Source organism: Protopterus annectens, chromosome 4.part0 (assembly GCF_019279795.1).
Source record: "Protopterus annectens isolate FY-2018-M chromosome 4.part0, PAN1.0, whole genome shotgun sequence".
In the NCBI taxonomy this organism is placed as follows: domain Eukaryota; kingdom Metazoa; phylum Chordata; order Ceratodontiformes; family Protopteridae; genus Protopterus; species Protopterus annectens.
Genome location: NC_056733.1, coordinates 232,934,091 through 232,959,115, shown reverse-complemented (window position 1 = coordinate 232,959,115; position 25,025 = coordinate 232,934,091). Strand labels below are relative to the sequence as shown.

Genomic DNA, 25,025 nt, shown 5'->3' with positions numbered 1-25,025 from the left:
GTTTATTACACACAAGCACATCAGGATGGATGACTGGAACATTAAACTTAAAGGAACTGACTGACTGCTACACACATACATGCTTTCACTCCAGCTGCTCACTCAAAATGGCACTCTTGCTTGCACATGCTCAGTAGTTATATGCACATGGACTGGAATGGCTCTTAAAGGTACAACACACACTCTGAACTACAGCAACAGAAAACTGTTATTCTAGAAATTTACTGAATTTATAAGAGCAAGAATTAAAATGTATCCCTGATTTTTGGATCTTTGCTCCCTGTTATTTTCTACCTTTGCCCAGATTTCTTACACTAAAAAGTTGAGAGGTACCATTTGCGGATTTATTAGGTGGTAATTGTTTATATTAGAGCACATCAGGATGTGCAGTAGCAAGCCCCGCCCCTGTGGGGAGACATTGTAATTATGATTAGTAAATATAATTTTATAATTTACAGTTTTTCCTAATGAGATGAGAAATTAAAAAGACAAAATATTTAATGTCTTGGGGGTCTGGCATACCTCTCAACTGTCCCTGCTTTTCAGGGACGTCCTTTCCTTAATTTTGACTCAAATGTTAGCTCTGTCCCTCTTAATCCCTCCTAAAACTGGTGACTTTTGGAGGAAAGTTGGTGAATTACACTTAATGAATAGTGACAATAACTAAGAGTTGCAGACTTCTTTTACTTCACAAAATGTACATTCATATGCTCTGATTCTGTGAACGTTTCAAGTTAATAGTAGTAATATTTTAAAAGTGTCCCTGATTTTTTTCTTGTCTTGTCCCTGGTTGGTTGGGAGCTATGCTTCACCCATCCCTCTCCCCAGAAATACCAAATAGTCCAACTGAAATTACGGGCTGCTAGTCAATACAACGGACGATTTTTGTAGATGAAAAACAGGCATATCCGTAAAGGAAGATTAATTCAACTTTTATTTCATCATAACGTGCTTTGCTACACAAATCATTGTTAATAAGTGACGGTCACCGTAGCAGTCTTTAAGGAGACACCAAAAGCTGGGTGAATTTTGGTGCGACATATTTTTCATTTTGTATAACGAACTGATAGCGCCGAATGCAATTTATTGGAAACCTAAAGCGAGCGCATAAGTTTAAAAGATGATCACGATGAACGTCCAACTTTCCAGTTGGGAAATTTTTGAAAGGCACAACGTTCACGGCGCCAGAAGTGCTGAGGACATCGGCAGCAGATGGTTTGGAGGAACAGAGTTTAGAGTGGCACCGGCGGAAGTGTTGGTACATGCGGAGAAAACCTGGGTTGAGGTTTTGGACTTACCGGTTGTGACAGCATCCCGGTAGCTAAACATTTGCTGTCGGGTATGACAAACGTTTACCCGAGTTCTCCGTGCTAGAGACGATTCATAGTATCTGTGCTCTCCTGGTATGCATCTTTGTTGTCACTTTAACAGTTCAGGAACATTTGTTTGCCACTCGCTAAGTGTTTTTACCTTAGGCATCGAAACTTGGATTTTGTTTATATGGTTATTTTCCCTTAGTGATGTTGCAGATCACACATAGCTTGTGAAGTACACCACTCATGGAAGATGTAACTAGTATTTAAAAGCTTTTCTGTGGTGGGGTTGTCTGTAAATGAGGTTTGTGTTTTGAGGACCAGTGTCTGAAATTATAGACGTGAGTGTTGCGTTGTTTGTTTCTGACGAGATTCATATGTAGCCTGATGTTTGGCTCCTTCTGTGTGTTGTTGTATTCCTTGCGTGAGATCCTGAAAATATTTGGCAGCATTGATGTTCCTGGACCTGAATGTGTTGCACAACATATGACTGGATTCTCTCTAATCTCGGTAGTTAATGCCTTTTGTAAGTCAGTCTCTACTTATTGAGAGGGCGTGATAGACAAACCTACTGTTTGGTTCCTTCTGAATTCCTTGAACAGGAAAGCAAGGTTTGACATGATGCATTGTTTGGTGAGATAGAGTCATAGACTAAAAATGTTTGTTTTTGAATAACTGAAAGAATTGTAGTGCTTAAAATTGTAGAATAAAATTATTTGTAGATCCTTTAAGATTGTTAAATTATTTTTGGAATTTCCAGAAGAAGAAGACAGCAGAAAAATGTTTGATGTGGGCATCTGTTACATTAAAAGTGTGGATATTAATATAAATATGAGATATTTTTTTTTTTTGGGGGGGGGGGGTTCTGGAGGTATGGACAGTGATCTGTGTGAAGTAGGGGCAGTCCTTTGGGTGTGGTTAATAACAAGGTCGACAAGTGTAGTATTAAAAGATTTGGAGAGTTGTGAGGAAGAACAGTATGATGTGTGTTTTAGGGACGGTATACAATTTATTAAAAAAGAGATAAGAATTACAGTAAAAGAGTTAAAGCAGGAAACGTTAACCCAAATTTGAAGTTTCAGTGACATGGATTTGGTGCCCTGACTAATACAGTTGTGGCTTGAGTACAGTTAATAGCCTAAATACCAGGATAACTAGAAATAATCACTGGTCTTCTTTCTAACCTTGGATAGGAGGGTGAGTGAGTACTAATACTGATTATTCATCCATGGTGGATGCTGGGTGGCCATTGTCAGCAGGCTGTAAACTAGCTGCACCTCTGTCATGTCACATGTCCTTCCAACATGCAGTACTATATGCTAGTGACTCAGTACATTAAACATCTAGGGAGTGGTTTTAATAGCTGACAGCAAGGATGCTACAGGTAGTAGAGCAGATACTGAAGGAGAAGGAAGAAAAGAGAAGTTACATGTCATACTGCATTTATGGCTGCTTGTGTAGCTGTAACAAGGGTGGAATTTTAAGCCTTTACTTTCTGAGAGTGGAAAAAGTCTTACCTAGTATTTCTTTATTGAAGTTTTTAGGAGTTTCTAGGAGTCTTGAATGTATCTAAACACTGAAAATTCATTTCTGGAGTTCAGCTGTATGTAAGACAATATCTAGTTGACTTAGCAGCTGTTTCTGTTAGCTGTTTAAAGCTATAGATGATCAGTACAGTATATTTGTTTATTTGTGAGAATATTAGAACAGGGCATGGGTAAGTCTGTCTTTTTATTTTTTGTTTTTGTGATTGAATTAAAGAGAAAAAGTCAGGACTGTAATGCATTTATTGGCAACATTTGAGTGGTATTATAAAAAAATATCCATTTATAGTTTAACATACAAGGTTAAATTGTATTGTTACACATTTTTTTATCCATCCATCCACAGCCTCTTCTTCTTCTTTGTGCACATGAGGTTGGGGTGTCATTTCAACAGTGACAATCATCTAGTGCCATGGTTCACACCACCAGGTAGATAGCTGCTGTTGTTCTTCCATCCCACACACTTACACCTATGGCCAATTTAGAGTATACCATCTACCTACTGTATGTCTTAGCAATGTGGGAGGAAAGCCACACAAACACAGGGAGGACATGATCTACACAGAAGGCACCCCAGAGAAGAATCCAACTTGGGAACCTCTTGCTCTGAGCTGACAACACCATCTGCTGTGCCTCTGTGCTGTCTTTTTATGTATGGTATGTTATTATATTAAAGCAGATACATAGAATGTTGTATGTATGAAATGTAGATACATGACAAAATAATGGCTATCAGGACCTGGAGTGTCAGTTACTTGGCTATACAGTTAAGAAAGAGTGTGTAATCCGTGCTAATGGAAATTGTAATTCTACATTCTGTAGCCTTACTAGGATAAATTTAGCTTCTCATATTTTACAAAATCAGAAGTGCTTTGGATAAATAATACTGTTGCAAGGCAAGAGAAATAGCTGTTAGACTGTAAATTTTGTATTCTGTTCATTTTTTCTTTTAGCTGAAACATACACATATTATAAAAATTTATATGTGTGTGTGAGAGAGAAAGAAAGAGCCTAAATTAATCGGGTAGGTGGTACTTGTGAAATCCTCCAAAGCTAACTACAAATCCAAGTTAGCTTCCCAAATTGAAGACAACCATAACGGCTTTCTTTAGTTACATCCGTAACTTCAAAAGAAAGACACAGATACGTGACAAACTTGTAGTCAGTGGTACTACATATATGGAACCTGTGGACATAGCAAACTTGCTGGCTGACAGGTTCAGTGAAAGCTTCACTCCCCTGTCCCTGACACACATGGTCCAAAGCATCCCTAGAACTTGTTCCCCACCTAGTATCTCTAAGGAGGAGATCTTAATCACTCTCTCCTAGGCCAAAATATAACCTCTATGGGACCAGATAACATCCCAGGCTGCATTGTACATGAGTTAAAACAGGCATTAATAACACCATTGGGTATCTTTTCAATCACAATCTAAACACTGGGTATGTCTCAAAGGAATGGAAAACAGTGTCCATCATTCTCTTGCACAAAGGGGGTGCATCCACTGATCCCAGGAACTGTAAATCCATAAGCCTGACTAGCCTTATCTGCAAGGCCATGTAGAGTACCATCGTGGACCTCATCAACAAAGATCTAGGAAATCTCCAAATGCTTGATCCCACCCATTTCGGCTTTGTCAAGTGGCGGTCATGCTCATTAAACTTGGTGGGCTTCTTCAAAACAGTTGCTAAAGCCCTGGATGAGGGTAAATCTGTGTTTACTGCGTACCTAAATTTAGCTAAGGCCTTTGACACTATTTCCCACTTTGGCATCATTGATAAACTCACACAGCTGGGTATCAACCCATATATTGTCAGTTGAGTTGCAGACTGCCACACTGATAGAACTCATTCAGTCAAAATAGAGGTCTCCACCTCCTCCAGCAGGCCCATAACCAGCAATGTTCCACAGGCATCGGTTCTGGGGCCCCTGCTGTTTGGAATGTAATTCCCTGAAGTATAGGCAAAAACTAAAAGTCTTTGTCTGACTAAGTTTGCTGAAGACTGCAAACTGGGAGCGGTCATTAAGTCCCAAAATGATGTCAACATCCTGCAGGAAGGACTGTCACTGACTAATGATTGGTGCCAAAGTCATGGCCTGAAACCTAATGCAGAAAAATGCATTATCATCCCCTTCGGCAAGGGCATTGTCCCTGTAAACTATCACATCAATAGCAATATCCTAAGCACGCAATCAGTGGTAAGAGATCTAGGCACACAGATTGGCAGCAGTCTCACCTTTGATTGCCATGTCTCCACAGTAGTAAGAAGGGTATTGCCTCCAGGAAAAAAGAAGTTGTAATCTCCCTCTACACTTCCCTCATCAGGCCAATAATAGAGTACAATGCTCCCTTTGGTTTGTACCTCTCCAAACACCTGCATCAGTTGGAGAGACCACAAAGGTTCCTTACAAGGAAAATTCAGGGTCTGCAGAATCTGTTTTATGTGAACAGACTGAAATCACCGTCACTTGGTGTCATACAGACGACATAGAGGGGGCCTTTGCCATGCATATAAATCATTTTTTGACCTTGCTTTAACGGAAATGCTTTACATATGCAAGTCTAATGGCATATGAGTCACTTGCTTTAAGGACCTTAACTTGGTATGAGATCTGGTATGAGACATCAACAGAATCTGATGGAGGGAAAGGTTTGTCTCAGAGGAACAGGCTCCCAATTCAAGTTAAACAAAGCACTTCATTGATCTTATTTAAGCGTAATTTAGATGATTGGATGGGGAGCAGGAAATTCACCCCAGGGGTTCCACAGAGGCAACAGGTGCTGAATTAAGTGTTGGGAACAGGGCCTAAACTTGGCTAAGCTTGTAAGTGCTCTAGGGCCATTAGCCTAGTAACCTGCTGTGATCCTATGTCATACTTTCAGACACAACCCAAGCTCATATTGAGGAGCATAGTCATGCAAATAGTATCACACATTTATGCAGACCATATTTGTGCATTCCTACTGTTATGAACGGATACAGAAGCATATACATATTGCTGTGTCAGCAGTATGGTAGGAACATGCAGTACAGAACACGCACATTGATACAGAATGTTTGATACAGTGCAGTAGAGCACAAGCATTTGTATAAATATTGTATGGTTAGTTATTTCCAAATGAAAAGGTTTAGAGAACTTTACATGTTTAACAAGTAATTAATTTTCCAAATGAAAAAAATGTAGCTGTATGCTAAAATCGTTGGAGATTTAAATAATAAATTGGAGGTCAGGGAGTATGATTGGATTTTACATTTAAATGCTGACCATGCCCCTGGTATAAATAAGATGGTATGTTTAAAACCTATTTTAAAATATAGGCAAATGAGCTAGAGATAATTGTCTTTTAAACAATTTTTTGGCTGTGTGATGTCATGTGATTATTTTACTTTTCTATTTAAATGAGTTCTTAAGTTGATTCTTTATACTGATGAAGGATTTTATCCGAAAGCTTTATCATTAAAGGGTTGATATTGTGATTACACGTGTTAAAACCTATTTTAAAATATAGGCAAATGAGCTAGAGATAATTGTCTTTTAAACAATTTTTTGGCTGTGTGATGTCATGTGATTATTTTACTTTTCTATTTAAATGAGTTCTTAAGTTGATTCTTTATACTGATGAAGGATTTTATCCGAAAGCTTTATCATTAAAGGGTTGATATTGTGATTACACATGTTCGTATTTTTGTTGTATTTCCAACATATTTTTACTTTACCACGTTCTGTAGTTGCTTTGAGTTGGCTTTGTTGTCTTCAGTTCGTGGGCACCAAATTTAAAGAACTGTTTTCCACAGCCTTGGTCCTGGTATGTCTGTTCAAAGGATTAGTTCATTACTCCACCCTTGTTCTAATCCTTTACTTGGACAATTTGGCTCAAAGGCTGGACCAACTAATTTAACTCAAATACCACAGAAAGAAATTGACTCCTTACAACAGAATATGTCCTTGCTTGAAAATAAGGTAAAAAAATTTAAGAACTTACATTAGCAATGCTATAGGTTTTCAGCTTACCTTGAGCTCAGTGTTGTTCCACGTGGTTTGCATATATTAAAAATGCCTTCATACAAAAATGCTTACCCTGTTCTCTTGGAAAAAGTGGCAAGAGCTCAGTATTAAATTGATCTTAGGTTACATGTACCTGATGAATGATTTTTTCATTAATATAGAGCAGGATTTACAGAAAGAGATAATCGAGATGGAAAATGAGTTGCTTAAACTTCTGCTTTTTCATACTGTGCTACACAATATGAGTTAATGCATGAATGTCCGTCTGCTTATGATATTAAACTTCAGTGTCAAAAGCAACATAAATTAAACAGGGACATTGCAGATTTTCGTTCTGGTCATATTTTCTCTTGGCCTAAAGAAAAAAGGAGAACAGAGAACAATAAAAGCTCTGTTGCCAGTGGTAAGCAAGTTATGAATAAACAGCGGCCTATGTATGACTTGGATGAGTTCACTTCTGATGTGACTGTTATGAATGTAGCCACTGTTAGTGATGCTAGTAATGATTTAGTTACCCCTTCAACCTCTGCTGCAGTTGTACAACAATCTAATCAACAGCCTGCCTCAACTTCAGCTGTGTCTGTTGAAACAGCTACCAACTCTTCAGATTTTCGTGGTGTTTCCTTGGTGATAAACCCCAAGTTACCAGAGGAAGTGATTATTCAGCAAAGGGGGTGTTCCCGGGGAAGACTGCAGTCGAAGAAGAGTGAAGGGAGTTACCATTGGCGTCCGCAAACTCGCCGTTGCACCAAACGGTAGACTTTACTAGTTCTGGTTTAGTTGTGAACTTGAGCTCATATTCCCTTATGGATTCTGAAATTAATCTTTTGAATAAAGATAAAATGTATTCCTGCAAAAGCTGATACTTTGACTAATGTTTTAACTGATTTTAAAACATTTTGTCGAAATCTGAATTTGAAGTTATGTTTTGGTGCTTCTTTGAACACTATCGCACCCTTAAATAAACTATCTAGTACTTTTATTCTAGTTAGCCATATTATGATTACAGCATTTCATGATGTTTGTGAAGGTCAGTTTCGCAAGTTATATGAATGTGGTCCTCCTAGTAAGTTTTATAATTTATAAGTGAATATCAGGCTTTACTGTGACTGTAAAATAACTTTGATATTGTTATAAAAGAAGCAGATAAGGGTGGTGCTGTAGTCCTTATGGACCAACGTAATTATTTGAGCCAAGTAAATGCGTTGCTTAAAGATGTTAATTAATGCTTTTGAACTTGTTACCATTAACCATGTACAGAAATGTATACAAGATGTAAAGCTATTCATTTACGACTTGCAAATTAATGGTGGTATTAGTTTGGATTTGTTTCATTATTTTAGTGTGCCTTGTCCTGTTATACCTAGGCTATACAGCCTTCCGAAAATACATAAATCCTTACAAAACCTGCCAATGAGACCGATAGTCTCCGGACGGGGATGGATCACAGAATCTATATCATTATATTTACAGAACTTTTTAAGTGAATATTTGAAGAATGTTAAGTTATATTAAAGATACTGGTGCTTTTCTAACTCAAATGCACGAATGGTATTCACTTAACGATGTTAATAAATGTTTTCTTGTAACACTTGATATTGTTTCACTTTTTACTGTGACCCCCCCCCAGGAATATGGTATATCTGCTATTAGAGATTTGTTAGTAGAAGCAGACTGCCGTAATGGGCAACAGATTGAGACTGTTTTTGAGTTGTTACAGATAGTTTTAGATAATTTCTTTTTGTTTGAGGATAATTATTATCATCAGTTAACTGGTGTAGCTATGGATACACCGATGGGTAATACATATGCAAACCTTACTTTAAAAAAATGGGAAGATGACTATATATTTAATAATTCTTTATATGGTTCTAATATATTATTTTTTCAAAGGTTTGCAGATGACATTTTCCTTATATGGAATGGTAATGAGCAGCAACTAATACAATATATTGATTATATTAACACCGCCACTAGTTTTTTTAAAGTTCAAGTTGACTTATTCGAGCTCTAGGATAAATTTCTTAGATGTTGAGTTTTTTGTTAATGTACGGGGACTGAATTCAACTGTGTATAAGAAACCATTCCATAAGAATAATTACCTTAACAGAGTATGCATGCACAATTTATATTTAAAAGCATTATGAAAGCACAATTTACTAGAATTTCTAGACTTAATACTGATAACACTCTTTTTATCTGTACAGTTGCAAGAAATGACGAGAGTTTATTGAAAAGGGCTATGATAAATGTATATTGGAAAATGTTTATCAGGATATATTGGTTGAAAGAAATGATAGATCTAAACCTTATCTCACTTCTGCACCCTCCCAAGTTACTACTGCTAGGAGTAGGACTAATAAGTTATTTTATGTTACAACACTTAATAGGGTTAGTAGAAGAATAGAGGCTATAATAGGGGATAATTGGTGTATTTTATTGACTCTTCCTGAGTTAACCCAGTACATTAATTGTTTCCCTAACTTCTCATATAAGAGCTGCCCGAATTTAAAGAGGTGGCTTTGTTATTTTCATCAGCAAATAATAACAATATCAAGTAGAATTGGGAGTGTTCCTTGTTATAAATGCTTGAGTTGTGCTTATATAAACAGGGATGAATGCTTTATACATCCTAGTACTAATAAGATGTATTCTGTTCGATATTATGCCACTTGTAATACTGACAGTATTATTTATTTGGTACTTGCAGGACTTGTCCTGCATTTTATGTGGGAAAGTCCACTTGCCGATTAAGGGACAGAATGGTGGAGCATATATCAGCGATACATAGAGGGATTTGTACAAATGCTTTAGATCAACATATAAGCAAAAGTGGTGACACTCATATTTTTTCTTTTAGAGTTTTGGATGTGATTTTTAGAGACCAAAGAGGTGGAGATTTAAATAATAAATTGGAGTATGATTGGATTGTACGTTTAAATGCTGACCATGCCCCTGGTATAAATAAGATGCTCTGTTTAAAACCTGTTTTAAATTATAGGCAAATGTGCTTGAGAGAATTGTCTTTTAAACAATTTTATTGGCTGCGTGATGTTACGTGATTATTTTAGTTTTGTATTTAAATGAGTTCTTAAGTTGATTATATTGATGAAGGATTTTATCCAAAAGCTTTATCATTAAAGGGTTGATGTTGTGATTATATGTGTTCATAATTAGTGGGATGACATTTTCCCAAAAGGGGGATAGTGATGCATTTCTTGGCATTCAGTTTGAGGCCATGCTTCTGGCACCAGCCATTAGTTTGGGTAAGGCCTTATTGGAGGATGTTTACATCACTAGGGGGATTGAAGACTGCACCCAGCTTCCCCTTTATTTGTGTTATATTTAGAACCATTGACAAATAAAATAAGGGACTCAAATTCAAAGATGTAATTGGTGTGGTAATCAAGAAAAGGTGGCTTCATTTGAAGATATTACTTTGTAATGGATAAAAAACAGAGTAGGCCATTTCAGTACTGTGGAACATTCTGAGGCAGTTTCAAGTCTTCTTGGAATACAGAAATTAATGAAGATAAAACAAATGCAATAGCTGTAAACTGTACCCAACCATGAATTGGCCAGCAATACCCATATTTATGGGGGCATGATGAAATGAAGTACTTAGGAGTATGGGTTAAAAGGACTCTGTTACAGCAGCTAAGGATATGTGGGAAGAGACGAAACAAAAGATAATAACAAAAACTGTGAAACTGGAAGCTCTGTCTTATGGATGTGAATAGCAAGATACAAACAGTAAACATTTCTTTAGTCTGTTTAGTTTTGTACACAGATCAGGCATATTTTTATCAGCCAGTGGAGAATTTGTGGATAGCATTCAATAAAGAGTTGAAGGGTTCTCTCTTGGAGGAGAAAATGGCAAGAGTCAAGTGGAGTAAGTTGATTCTTCCACTAGAACAAGGTGGTTTGGCATTATTATCTGATTTGAAGGTATATTTCAGAGCTACACGGTTAAGGCTCATATATATAATACAAATAAAAAGCTATAATTCAGGGTGGAAAGGATGATGACACGAAAGACTGGGATTTTGGATGCAAATCTTTATGGAGAATAATAGCCATACAGAATATTATTTTCGTAGAGTAGCAGAAAGTATTCTAAGAGCTAAGACAACGCTGGAGTAGAAAAAGGTGATTCTGGCAGTAGGGGTGACTGCATTTAGGAGGGGAACATAGAATAGGCAAGAGGGGGCTGGAATTTACTAGAGAAAACTGGAAAGGGAACCAAGGTATTGGGAGCAAATAATTACAGAGGGAAAGGTAATATAGAGTGGGAAGAGGCCAAAAATACATTTGAACTGCAGGCTAGAGAGACTGCCTTCCCTGTCAAGGATTGATATCAGAATTTAGACAGAGAAAGGAATAGGGGGGATCGTAGGTGAAAGACCAGTACTGGTAGAGTTTTTAGTTGAACCTAGGACAGAAGCTGCTGTTAAAAAGGGAATAATTAGTATTATATGTAGAATATTGCATGATGACCAGAGAATTGATAAGCAATCTACAAAGGAACAATAGGAGGATATATGTATGACTCCCAAATATGCAACAGAGTCTAGAAGATATAGGATTTTTGTTTAGAAGTGTTTGCTTAGAGTATAAAAATACTTATGCAGACTCCAAAATTTTTTCCTTGGGTAAGATTGCAAGATTAACTATATGGGCTGAGGGACTTCCTATAAATTATGCTACTTTTTTGAGTGCAGTTTGTTTAATTTTGCCCCTGCTTTAGTGTCATTTTTTTCAACATATTGTATATCTTTTTAGGTGTCATTTCTTTAGAAGAACATTGCGTTTTGTTGGTGGATATGTTTGTATTTATGGTATGTTTTGAGATGGGTGTTCTTTGAGGCAAGAGTAGATGTTTTACTTTGAATGCCTGCTACTGATGGAAATATAGTGTTTGGAGTCATTTGTTAATAAAGGTAGTTGTGCAGGATTAGCCGAGTAGGCCTGTTAATAAAAAAATATAATTATTTAAAAGGGTAATAAAAATAATATATTTTATTAGAATGTTATGTATTTAAAAATGTTAGCATGTTTCATATTAAAAGTATTAGAACCTTAGAAATGCTGTGAAGTTTCAGGCAAAAGTGTTTATTTCATTTATTTTGAATTTGCTAACTGAAGTAAAGCACTGAATCCCACTGGACCTATTTCAGTCTCAGCCCAGGGGTAAACAGACTATATTTACAACATTATGTACAAAGTGAAAGAAAAACTGTAATATGCACACACTATATAAAAGCAAATATCAGAGTTGGCTTAAGGGTGTAAAGAAAATGGATACATGACAATTATATACAGAGTGACTGACGAAACACAATATACATAGTGAATATCCTGTTGAAAGAGTTACAATGAAAGGTAGAATTGGAGCATGTTATGTAGAGGGAAGTAGGGTAGTAAGAGGTTAATTTTTATGACCAGAATGAAAGCAGTTGCATTTTTTTTAGAGTCTTGTAATGTGCTTTTAGTTCTGATCAGAAAACTAAGAGGAATGATCTTTAAGAAAAGGGAAGTCCAAACCAATGGGTAAAAAAGGTTACACAGACAAATCATTCTGTAAAGGCTGCAAGAAAAACCCAGCCAAATAAGAGTTTTCACTGTGTGATACTTTAAATTTCCTGCAATGTTAGCACACATTGAAAACTCTAGCTTGGCTATTTTTTTCTTGCAGTTTTTAAAATGGCTTCAGTAATTAATTAGGCCATGGTCAATTTTCATTTTTTTTGTGATGTAAAACAGTAAAAGGAAAATGTGTTTGACACTTAAAAGATGTAGTTGTGCATTAGAAAAGGTGACGTGAGAGGCAGTGTTTCAAATTGTTTAACAATATTTCCTCACAGCACGAGGTTCTCCAGTTCGATTCTCGGCTGGATCGCCTTCTGTGCAGAGTCTGCATGTCCTCCCTACGGTCTACTAAATTTAAAGACCTGCAGGTAGGTGCGTGTATGTGTGGGTGCGCCTTCTTTGAATATTGGGTGCCGGGCTGGCAACTCGACACTGTAAAAAAATTCACTGCCAGTCATTAGCGGACCGGAGTTCTGCTGTGGCGACCCCTAACCGGGAAAAGCCGAAAGACAGTTTAATCTGATTTCTCATAACAAACTTAAAGCTAAAATTGAGATTCAGATCGGCAGTTCTTATTCCTAAAATATTCCCATAAATTATTTTTGCAAGGGGCTGTGCCACATACTAAATGATGGTACTCTACCTTGGAGTAAACATTATAATTGATTTTGCTGTAAAGCCAAGTCCATGCATGAGGTAATGCAACCTCAGAGGTAGTATATTTATTTAGTAGGGGATGTGGGAGGGTAGGCATACTTTATAAAGTTTTAGTTTTGCTATAACCTAAATATATTTTAACAATGATCATTTTCTGTTTTATTTCTGTCGTTGAAAACCTGAAGGAGGGATTCACAGTTTTTAGTCATTTGCATGTTTTGTGTATATGTGCATGCGTGTGTGAGAGATGTAATGCTTTGCGGTTTGAATGCATGTGATGTCTGACTGTGCTTAGTTTATAGTGTGTTTGAATGGCTACCTATGAGTATTCAGCTGGGTTTTTAAGATCGCATGTACTACAGTCATGTTTTATTGCAGTGATTTACTGTATACTTGTATGCAGTTTGTACCATAGTGTTGTTAACTGATTTCAAATGGTTTATAATTCATGGTTGTTGTTTTAAGATAATGTTTTCAGCCACAACCTAGGCCAAAAGAACAGAGGTAAATACATTGCATATGGAGAGTTTAGTATTGCCAGTTATGTTTTTTTTTTTTCTTTCTTGAGATGTGGGAAGAAACCAGAATAGCTGAAGAAAAAACATGCAGTGCAGAGGAAGAACTTACAGAATCCAAACAGACATTAACTAGAAGTCAAGATTAAAAACTGGACACGGAAACTGTGGATCAGAGATCCTAACTCTGAGCCAACTATGCTGCTATACATATCTGTCTCACTCAAGAACATGATTCATTGAGCCACCTTTCTTTCTCATCAAAACATTAAAACAAGTATTTCCCTTCTTCAAATACACCACCTCTGAGATTGCACAGCAGTGGAGAAAATGAGGAATTTTCTTACCCCGCTTTTTTCTGATGTTGGGCATAAGCAGTCCTGCTGCGATAGTTCCATTACTTGTATGGGGTGATCATTTTTGCTTTGTCAGGGGCAGCAAAAGTTATAATGTAGTATAATATAAAGTAATAAATAGAATGTAATGATCTTGTTGTTGGTGCAGCAGGCCAGAGAGAGGAGTGCTGTCTTGATGTTGAGCCTTGGTTCTTAAAAAAAAAAAAAATTCAGCTGGGCTGATTGGTCCTTCTTATTTGAGGTGTTGGGGAAATGGGATTCACAGAGAGATTTGCCAAGGGTCAAATTCTGTGCTAAAATAGATGACAAATTATTAGAGGGATTTTGAAGTGATGAGGGGTATGTGTCAGAAACGCCAGGGATGCCCATTCATCACTTACTGTTTGCAGTGTATCTGAAGGCTCTAACTCAGAGGATAAGATAATATGCAGGGATTGCGATGGAGCAACAGATTTTTTTGTAATTTTTTTTTTCAGCTTGTCTCTCATTTTTAGAGTTGTTAGGTAAACCCAATGAGAGTGCAAGCAGTGGGGATTCATTTTTCAATCTCTGCGGTACTAAAAGATGCTTATCCGTAGTTGTATAGGAACAATAAACTGAAAATTGGGTTATAGATAGGTCTGTTTCAGAAGGATCTAGACAAGTCATGTAGAATGTTGTGAAAGAAGGTAAGACAATTTTTCTCCACGTGTAAGATAGTGATCCTAGAGCAGGGCCAAAAGGTGCAGGTGCTGCAAATGTTTTTTCCATTTTTCATAATGCAGCATAGTCATTTATGAACTTTGTGTCTGAATTTTTGACCAAGGTTATACCCTGGGTGCTTTTATTAATGGGTGGTGAGTTTCTCAGACTTGCTTGGGAGAAACTGTTTACACCAAGAGAACAAGATGGATTAGGATATATTGGAACAGTTCCTGTTTGGAAAGTGTATGTAGTTGTGTGTGTTTGCTGGGATTTAAAATGAAATGGAGTTTTGAAAAATCTACATTTTTTTTTGTGTGTGCTCTTATTGCAGTACAAATATACTGGTTCTTGCAATTACATATAGTCATTAGTTTGTGCACGTAAGCCTGCAAGATGCAACCATAGTTAAAAGAACTGTAATGTGTAATATGTGGAAGTAATAGCTTTTTATTGTACTGGCTGGTTTGCCAATATTACCATGAAATGCAAATGTCATTAGTAGTACAGACAAAAATCAGAGATTATTGGATTATATTTTAAAGTATATCGTACAAATGGCAATGTTGCAAGAGACACATTTGGATAGAAGTCAGTGTGTGAATTTGATGAAGGATTTTGTGGTGGACATTCAGCTGAATGTCAGGGACAAAGGAAAAGGGGAGTAATAATGTTGATTGCAGAATGGGCCCTAACAGTGATATGAGGGACAAAGACAATAATGGTAAATTTGTGATAGCAAAAGTTATTGTTATGGAGTTTAGTAAGCTTTCTGCATTAAAAAATTGTTTATGGATGGGAACTGGAACCTCCCTTCCATTGGTGATGATGCATTGGGGGATGTAGAAGGGGGCCGTATAACACAAGAGAGTGCATTTCTGAAAAAGTATTTGCGAATGTTTGGTATGGAAGATGTGAATCTAATAGCTGTATCAGGCCATACACCAATAAAAGCCAATATAAAATGCAGGGTAATAATGTGCAAATGAGACACTGGCTCTTTCTTTCTTATATGTTAAAAAATGGAGATTTAAGGAATGGGTGGTGTATGTGATACAAGAGTTGTTAGGATGAGAGATTACTTCAGAAGGGAGGGGTAGTGAGTGGGATAAAATGAAAATGAACTTTAAAAACATGGAGGAAATGAGAGAAAAGTGATACTGGAAAGAAGTAATAAGAATTATTTAGAAGGGTTGGTAAAGGTTAAAGTATTGCAGAAGGGGAATTTCCCAGAACAGCAATAGTGACAATTGAAGAGTGTTAAAAGAGAAGTAAGGAAGTATTTGGTCAATGTGCATGAGATGAGAATGTTGCTTTTAAGCAACTATTTTTAACTCTGAAGTGCTGAAATAGTTAACCTAACTTAGGCAGCTGAAAGTAAAAAAGGTTGTAGCCAGACATATGGAGCATATGACAGTTAGCGAAGGCTTGAAGGAATTTATATAGAAGGACAAGAGAGCAATAATTAAGTGGGCTAAGTTGAATTTCCACGTAGAGCAAGGCAGATTAGGGTGACTGGATTTGAAGGGGTAATTTTATAGTGGAAAAGGATGAGCCCGGAATGGGGAAATTTGGGAGATGATGAAAAAGACTAAAATTTTGGATGCAAGTCCTTAAGGAGACTAGTATCAACTGTATGGAATATTATATTTGTAAAACAGATGAAATATTCCAATAATGGCGAAAGGAGATTTTTACCAGTAGGGATGCCTTTAAGTAGGAGTACAGAAAGTAGACAGGACAGGGTCGGAATTTACTGGAGGAAATTAGCAAAGGAACCAATGTCTTTGGAACAAGTAATTATGGAGAGAGGAGATAGAATGTGATGAAGTGAAGCAGGAGTTTGGAGTGAAAGAAGTGGGAGATTGCTCCTTTGTCAGGGATTGATGACATAGTACAGGCAAAGAGACAAGTTATAGAGGAGTGATAAGTATGGGATAGAGTAGCTGTAGTAGAGTTTTGAGGTTTTAATAGTAGATGCTGTTAAGAGGTGGTTGATGAGTGGGTGGTATAGAATATTGCATGATCATTTTTAAGAATCAGAGAAGGTTAGACAAAATTGGGATAAGACAATAGAAAGGCAAATTGTAAAGGAACAATGTGAAGAAGATTATGCATCAAAGTGCACAGTTTCCTGCAAAAATCCTGAAACTTTTGAAGTCCAGGAATTTTAACATGGAGATGTCTTTACAGTTAAACTATATAAAATATTTTCTGATATGCCCGAAATATGTTTTAGATGCAAAACCAATGTGTGGAGTTTGGCAGAGTATAATTGGGAATGTTTCTATTCCATTCCTGTAGAAAAAATATGGAACTCGATTCCTTCAGAAATTACATTTGAAGCAACCCACAAAGTCTTAATCCAGATTACAAAACCGTGTCTAACTAGTAACTGGAACTAGTCATGTGCTAAATCCTATTTAAGTAAAAATTCAGTGCTTTACTGCCTATTTTTCTCAGCCTTCTCCTTTGGTAGAATTAAGACTTGACTTAATGCAGGCCCTGTTGTTTTCATCCTACCTTTTACCCAGCACTGTACTTCAGCTGTTTTGAATTTGAGTCTTCTTTCACTTTCATTCACTATCTTAGAATAACTTCTCTTTAACTCTTCATCTCAACCATTCGCCCAGTTTCACAAATTAAGACCAGTATCTGAACCTACCCTTTTTACATTCCTCTCCCTGTTCTCGTCTGTATTCCACTCTATTTATTTCTCCTGTTCCTGTCATCTCAGTCTGTTTACCACCATAGCATACTTTCTTGTCTTTGCAGTGCCCTTTCTTCTCAGTTTTTCTGTAATCATAGTAAAAATAATGATCTTATTTTACTCTGTTTTTGTTTATATGTATGTGCATTTATGGTTTGGGTAAAAAAAAAAGTGTTTCTCTGTTTATATTCTACTTAGGTTTATGTACTGTTAATTTTTCTGTTTCTTTGTTTTTATTAGGTTTATTCTGTGTTTATGCAGTATTATTCAAGCTGTAACCATTTCTGTGTTTGGAACTTGTCTTTCCACTGAAAAGGGTCTGTTTTGGCTCAGTCAGACTATCCCAGATGATACATGAAAGTGAATGAATGTATGTATGTTGTAGGATTTAAAAGGGAATATACAAAAAGCTGGTCTTTGATGTGTTTGGAATAGAGATGAAGGTTAACACTACATCATATTTACTAGGGGTATATGTGTAAGTGTGAGTTCTTTGTATATAATTAGCAATTGTTGTTTCTAATCATTTTGTTGGCTAGAACATGACACATGACATTAGAAAGCAAAAGATATTCTGATAGCTCAAGAACTGAAGATTTTTATTAGCTGGACTGGTGGATATGAAATAAAAAAAATTCTGTGGGGAATTGAGGCAGAACTACTTTAATAAATAAAAGCCATAGTTTAGATATTCAAATAAGAATAGTTTGGCATGAGGTGTGGGAGGATGATTGTCTCCACCTACCTGTTTTCTCTTTATGGGAAGATATAATGGACATAATGGGCCAGATTCTAAAAGACTTGGTTTCAGTGTAAGTGGCCCACCCCACTATATGCCACATTTTTTGATAGGCCTTACACTGAGAGCAAGTCTTTTGGAATCTGGCTCCAAATAAGCAAATAACAAAGTTTGGGATAGTTTGACTCTTGATGACTGGTGTGACTGTTGGGGGTAAGAACAAACAGTGTTATACATTTTTTTTAGGATTTATAGCTGATAATTTGTAAAGAGAATTTTTTTTAATGAAATGCATTGGTAAGTAACTTTGATATACTGAGTTTATGGCTAGGTAAATTAAACTTGTTTCTGATTTAAAAAAGACTTAGGAAGTAAGTAGTTCGCTGGCACCCATCAAGCAGCACAGTAGTGCAGCAGTTAGCGTTGTTACCTCAAAGCAAGAGGTTCTGTTATTTGATTCTTGGTTGGGGTGCCTTCTGTGCAAAGTTTGCTTGTCTTCCCTGCGTTCGCGTGGGTTTGCTCAGGGTGCTCCCATTTCCTCCCATATTCCAAAGACGTGCATCTGGAGGGTTTCTCCCCTTGCCTCCACTGAAAATGGGCTTTGTTCCATTTGGGCTTTCCCAGTGAACAAATTTTTAAATAAATAAAAAAATAAATAATACTCCAAGATTTCCAGAAACAAGGTGATTAATTATTCACCTGTTGCTCAGGACTGAAGGAGTTAAAGATTAAGAAAAATTGAGATGTTGGAGGAATACTTTTAAATCAGTTTTTACAAAGGAATGGGAAGGTAGAGTTCCATGCCGTGATGTTCGTAAGACAAAATTTTATCAATGCTCTCTCTATTATCAGAAGTGATGGGGAACAGGTACAAACATCCCACGATACTGAAGCAGTTGTGCTTTATGTTGGCAGAACTATTAATTGTGGTCTTCAGTAGATCTTTGGCTGTTGCAGTAGTGCCTGGAAAGTGAAGGCCTATGGTCAACAAATTTTAAATGGAAATTGTAAATGTGTCCTCTTTATATAAAGGGAGAAGCAGGAGGAGCCTATTCATTTACCAGTGAAGCAGGGACATTCATGGAAAATATAATAGAATAAAATTGGCTGCTTTCTTACAATGCATTAATTTCCAGAGTAATAGTAAGCATAGTTTTTTGTCAAAAAGTAGTTCATCAGATTTGATTTAATTTTGTGAATAGGTTGCTGGTCAGCTTGGTTAGTGTTTTCCAGTTGGTGTAGTTTACTTTGATTTCACCCAGTCTGTTGATTCCTTGCTACAGGTAGATAGAATGACTAGGAGTAGGAAAATGAAAAAAAAATGTATTGCATTTCTGTTGACAAACGCGTGACAAATTTCAAAGAAAGATAATTTGGGAAGTCCTGTGATGGTTTGCAGTTCCGGAAGCATTGGTTGAATTGGTGCAGGATGTCTACAAGGACCCAATGAGACAAGTACTGACAGTGTTTGGACTTACAGTGGGGTTCCCAGTGGGAGTAGGTGCGCATTAGGGTTCAGCTTTGAACCTGCTACTTTTCATTCTGGAGTTGGGTTTCTTAATAGGTCGAGGGGTACAGATCAGCAAAGCTGCTATAAGCAAACAGGGTGGCAGTGTAAGCAGACAATGAACATTAACTTCAACAAATGATAGGGGACTGGCATACAAAGCTAAATGCACATAGGATGAAACTAAGTATAGACTTTAACCAAATGCAAACGCTGTTCCACAACAATATAACTGCAAATGCTGGTTGTAGGAAGAAGGCAGCTAGCTCGACCGTAAAAAAAAAGTAGTTTTACTCAAAAAAAACAAAGTCAATGATGGCATGTAGAAACGTTAGCTTTCAACAGAAAATAAAATCAGTCTTCCATAACAACACCAACATATATTTGAAATCATATATATATTTTAAAAATTACTTTTTTAAAAAAATTAAAAAAAAAAAAAATAAAATGCCCAATATACATTGGAATACTGTTGCATGAAAAAATATAAAAAATTATTAATTGCCAATACAACCTTTGTTAAATATTATGCTGCTGAATGGAAGTAGAGTATAGTGCAAAATTGCAAAATACCATATATATAATATACAGATGATTAAAAATTTTAAATTTTTTTTTCAAAATACATACCATGATAACATATATACTCATTGTATTATTCAGTGTTTATTAGTTTAAAAGATGTAAGGCTATAGGTATGAATATTAGTATTGCAACAGTATTCCAATGTATTATTGACATTGCCCTTTTAAAAGTTTTGGCACAATTTTTTTAAATTCAAGTAACAGACAGAATATATATATGTGATTTCAATGTATGTTGGTGTTCTAAGTATAGACTTGTCATGGCAGTAAATGGAATAGGAAGAAACTGAAAATTAAGATAGAAGGGAAAATATTGAAACAGGTTAATAGTGTCAGATGTCTGGGAAGTGTGGAAAGCAAGAATCAGAGGGACTGTAGCCAGCACACAGTATCAGCTGTAGTATATGATGGAAGAATGCCAAAGAAGCCAAAAAGTAAAGCATGTGAACCAGTGGTGTGACCAGTAATTCTGTAGAGCCCAGATACCTAGACAATGAAGACAAAGCTGCTGAGGAACCATGAGTTAATGGAGATGAAGTGCCTGAGATGGGTAGTACGGCACACTGTGGGGCAGATGTAGAAAAGAGGACATCAGAGCAGAAGCTAAGATAGTTCCAGTTACAGAGAAGTCAAGCAAAATGGATTATGATGGTTTGATCACATATGCAGGAAAGCAGAAGACTATTTGATAAAGAAGATTTGTGAGAGGTAGGAATAAGGCAAGAGGAAGCAAGGACACCCAGGCAAGTGATGGATAGACTGTATAAAAAAAAAACATGCAACAGTAAGGCATGACTACAAAAGAAGTTTGGAGAGGCGTACAGAATAGAGAGCAGTGGCGACAGTTGATTTCCCATCTCAACCCTATTTAGAAAATGGGGAAAAAGAAAGTTGATAGTGATGATGATGATTTTTGTAGCCATGGCTTTAGAGTTTGTTAGAAAAAATGTTATGATGAGAAAGACATTACCAGGAGTGAGAGTGAGTAGTGGTGCACCACATTGTGTTTGACTTTGGTCCAGTACTTTTCTTTGTGTATAATTTAGTTGTGGTAAATTCTTTGCAGACAGTGCAAAAGAGAATCATATGCCTGTGGCTGAAGAGCCTAGAAATGGTAAGCGTGTGGGTGGAATGATAGCAGCATGGCCAGCCTTGTGCATAGGTGAATTAGGTGGTTGCCGAGAGAGCTACTCAGCCTGAGATGCTTTTTTGCTCTTTGTTTGTTTAACTTTTAATTAAAGAAGCATACATGGTTCTTAAGGGGGAAAGTGAATAAATTAAGGGCAGAAAATTGCCATCAGTCAAATGATTTTCAAGGCAGAAGTGTTAGCTTTCTACTCCTTGCCATGATTTGCAAAGAAAAGAAAGCTATGCTCTGCCAATCAGTTTACAGAGATTTCTGTTTGCTGGCATCACACAAGGGGGGTAGTATGCCCATAGATTTTAAATAGAGGAAGTAGGTAGGCACTATGAACATTAGCAGCAGTAAGAGGTGGACAGAGCAGAAGGTAAGTTTTTTAAAAGACCTGATGGATGGAGAGCTGGACTCCTCTGTAGGGCATATTTAAGTACCTATGGTCCCCAATTTCTGTTTTTTCTTTTTTTTCAGTCTGTAATTTCACTCCTGAAGAACATCTCTGCTATTGCTTTACATTTTTGTCCTGTCTCTTCTGGTAAATTGTTGAGAATTGTATTCAGTCAGTAATACTACACATAAAAGTTCAGTACTACTTATTGCACAGGCAATTACTGTTTTTGCTAATCCTGCTGCCCTAGTATTGCCATAAAAAGAAAAGTTTCCCCTCCCCATATATCAAGTTGAGAACTGTGAATGTCACTGAATGTGTGTCATAGTTTTAGCTTGCTCATTGTAAAAAAGTTTTTTTTTTCTGGTCATCCATAGATATTTCCAGTTTCTAGACAATTATGTACATACAGGTGATATAAAAAATGTACACACCCCTGTTAAAATGTCAGGTTTTTGTGATATAAAAAAATGAGGCCACAGTAAATCATTTCAAAACATTTCCCACATTTTAATGTGACCTATCACCTGTGCAATTCAATTGAAAAACAGACAAATCTGTTTGGGGGGGGGGGGGGGATAAATATAAAAAAATTAAAAATGTACAATACGCTGGTTGCATAAGTATGCACACCCTTAAACACATATTTTGTTCTGTTGTGTTGTGTTTTGTATTACAAAAACCTGACATTTTAGTAGGGGTGTGTAAACGTTTTATATCCACTGCAAACTTCTATGAATGCTATGCAAATTTGCTATTATATCAACTATCCAAGTATGCAAGAGCAATGTTTGAAATTTGTCCCTGATTTTGGGTCTTTGTAGCCACAATATTTTTGTCTTTGCCCCTGACTCTTTCAGTGAGAAGCTGAGAGAGCACTTTTTTGTTGTTGTTTTAAATAAAAGTGGAATATCAGGCAAATTAGCTACAATTGCTGGTGCTGTGTGTGGAGGAAAATTGCTAACTGCAGCTTGACCATTTTTCTGGCTTTGCAAGATTGCTGTGATTTGTGTGAAGCAACTTGGAATACCTTAATTTGTGGAACAAAGTTGAAATTATTACATGGAAATAATTTTTCATCACAGTCGGCCATCTGAAGTACACACAGAAGGGGCTGCAAGTGCTGGGTGAGGGTGAGAACTGTCTGTGGGTGAAAGTAACTGACCCTGTTTGCTCCATTTATACAGTCACTGATTTGACTTTGCAAGAGTAGTGTGCATTTGTGTGAAGTAAGATGGACTGTGTTGTTGTGACATTAATTAATTAACCATAATCTGATAGGTGCATAGGTCATATGTGGATACAAGTGAGGTACGCCTACTGTTATCTGATCACTGTTCCAGTACTTCATAGGTTGGTACTAGGCTATCGGTCGTAGGGCCTATACAAGCCTAGCCGTAACAATTCCCTGGCTATTTCTTCCCACACTATTTATTTCCCAGTTGTTAACCTGAAATCTGGCATAGGAAGAGTAGTGTAAATGTGTTTGCTAAATTTGGTGCAAAACCAGTGTTGCTATGGTTTATTCTAATTTATACATATACACATAATTGAGCAACAGGTTCACCTATGTTACTATGATCTGTTTGTTCTTTCAGTTTCATACAAGTCTGACATAAGAATTGTACACAGATGATAGCTGTCTTTGGGGGTAGGGCTGAGGAGACAGGCTGTAGATATGTAACAGTTGTTAACCTGAAATATGACTAATGCAGATTGTGCCTTCACCCCAGTGTAACACCAGAGGGATACACAGAAAGTGCCTATCTTTTCTGGAGGGGAGGGAAGGAAGGAAGGCAGGTACTAGTTTCAATGTGCTGTACACATTATTACAAGCTTTTTTTTTACTATTAACTGCTGTTTTGTCAGATAGTTTCTTTCTTTCTTCATGTTTTTTATTCAAGTCATCATAGGATCAAAAGGTTGGAAAATAGTTCAGAAATGTTCCACAGAGTATCTGGCTTCTTGGGGCCAATCTCCCAGTGTCCAGTTTAATTTTATTATTAATTCTACAGCTATTACAGTGCACTCTTAACCATTAAGCATGTGTTAAGAAGAGGTAGGAAAAAACGAAGAAGAAGACAAATTTTACAAAATGGCAGAAAAGCTAATCTGGATAAATGTGAGGAGGCCACAATAGAGGATGGAACATGGAGGGCACTAGGAGATTGTGTGGGGAGGGGGCACCACTTTACCTATGGCAAGCCCTCGATAACACTTGAGGTGTGGTGGAAAAAAATACAGGGATTTTCACCTAAGCCACAGTAACCCCAATAAGCATCATCATCTTGAAGTATTGTAAACGCAGTAGTTTGCACAGAAAAAGATCTGGGGTGTTTATCACCTTACAGGCACAAACAAAACTTTCCACGACTAGACAAAAATGAAATGAGCCATAACCAGAATACTTCAGTCAGCTGCAAATTAAAACAGCCGACCACTTTTGTCTTCTATAATGTTCACAAAGACTTCATCAGAGTGAACTAATGCCTTAAACAAACGTAACATTTAAGTACTGTACCCCTAACCCACCAATGACGAACCATGCTTAATTGAGGCTGAAATAAATTTAAAGATGCAAGCTACCCTATTATCATTGAACCTAAAAAAAACAACAAACAAACCAAAAGAAAATATTACCACATGTAAAAACTAAGTCAGTGAATAAGTAATTAAATATTATTGTATATATTATTAAAATAGATTAATCTTCTTCTTTTGTCTTTTCCTAGTTAGGGGTCACCACAGCGGATCACCTGTCTCCTCATGATTGGAAGTAGAGTTTTTTGTTGTCGAGTTGCCAGCCTTGTGCCCAACCTTTAACAGAAGACGCACGCAAGCCTAGGGCCAATTTAGAGTGTCCAGTCCACCTACAGCATGTCTTTGGGATGTGGGAGGAAACCCACACGACCACATGGAGGACATGCAGACTCCTCACAGAAGGCACCCCAGCTGAGGATCGAACTGGAGAAACTCTTGCTTTGAGGCGACAACGCTAATCGCTGCACCAATCTGGCCACCCATTAAAATAGATGAATGAATAGAGTAAATACATAAATACCAACACTTAAAATGGAACATTAAAAATGCACTATGCATTTGAATCATTACATGCTAAAATACATGAATAAATAAATCCATGTATTATTACAGTTAAATAAAGGAGCAGCTTAAAAATATGCAAGTTAAAAATACAAATCATAAAACCTGTGCACTCTTCTTCAGCAAAACAGATGAGGAAATTATCTCATCTATTTATTCATTGATTTTTCAGTGATAACAGGGTATCTAGTAT

General features: G+C 36.8%; 1 protein-coding gene across 1 annotated transcript in view; it reads left to right on the top strand.

Annotated features, from left to right (window-relative positions):
- Positions 1 to 944: 944 nt before the first annotated feature.
- The window catches only part of DUS1L (dihydrouridine synthase 1 like), a 1,030,374-nt gene continuing 1,006,293 nt past the window's right edge, over positions 945 to 25,025 (top strand). The window contains exon 1 of the mRNA XM_044069730.1: positions 945 to 1,403. The gene's annotated coding sequence lies outside the window, so the exon portion shown is untranslated. The remainder of the gene's footprint in view (positions 1,404 to 25,025) is intronic.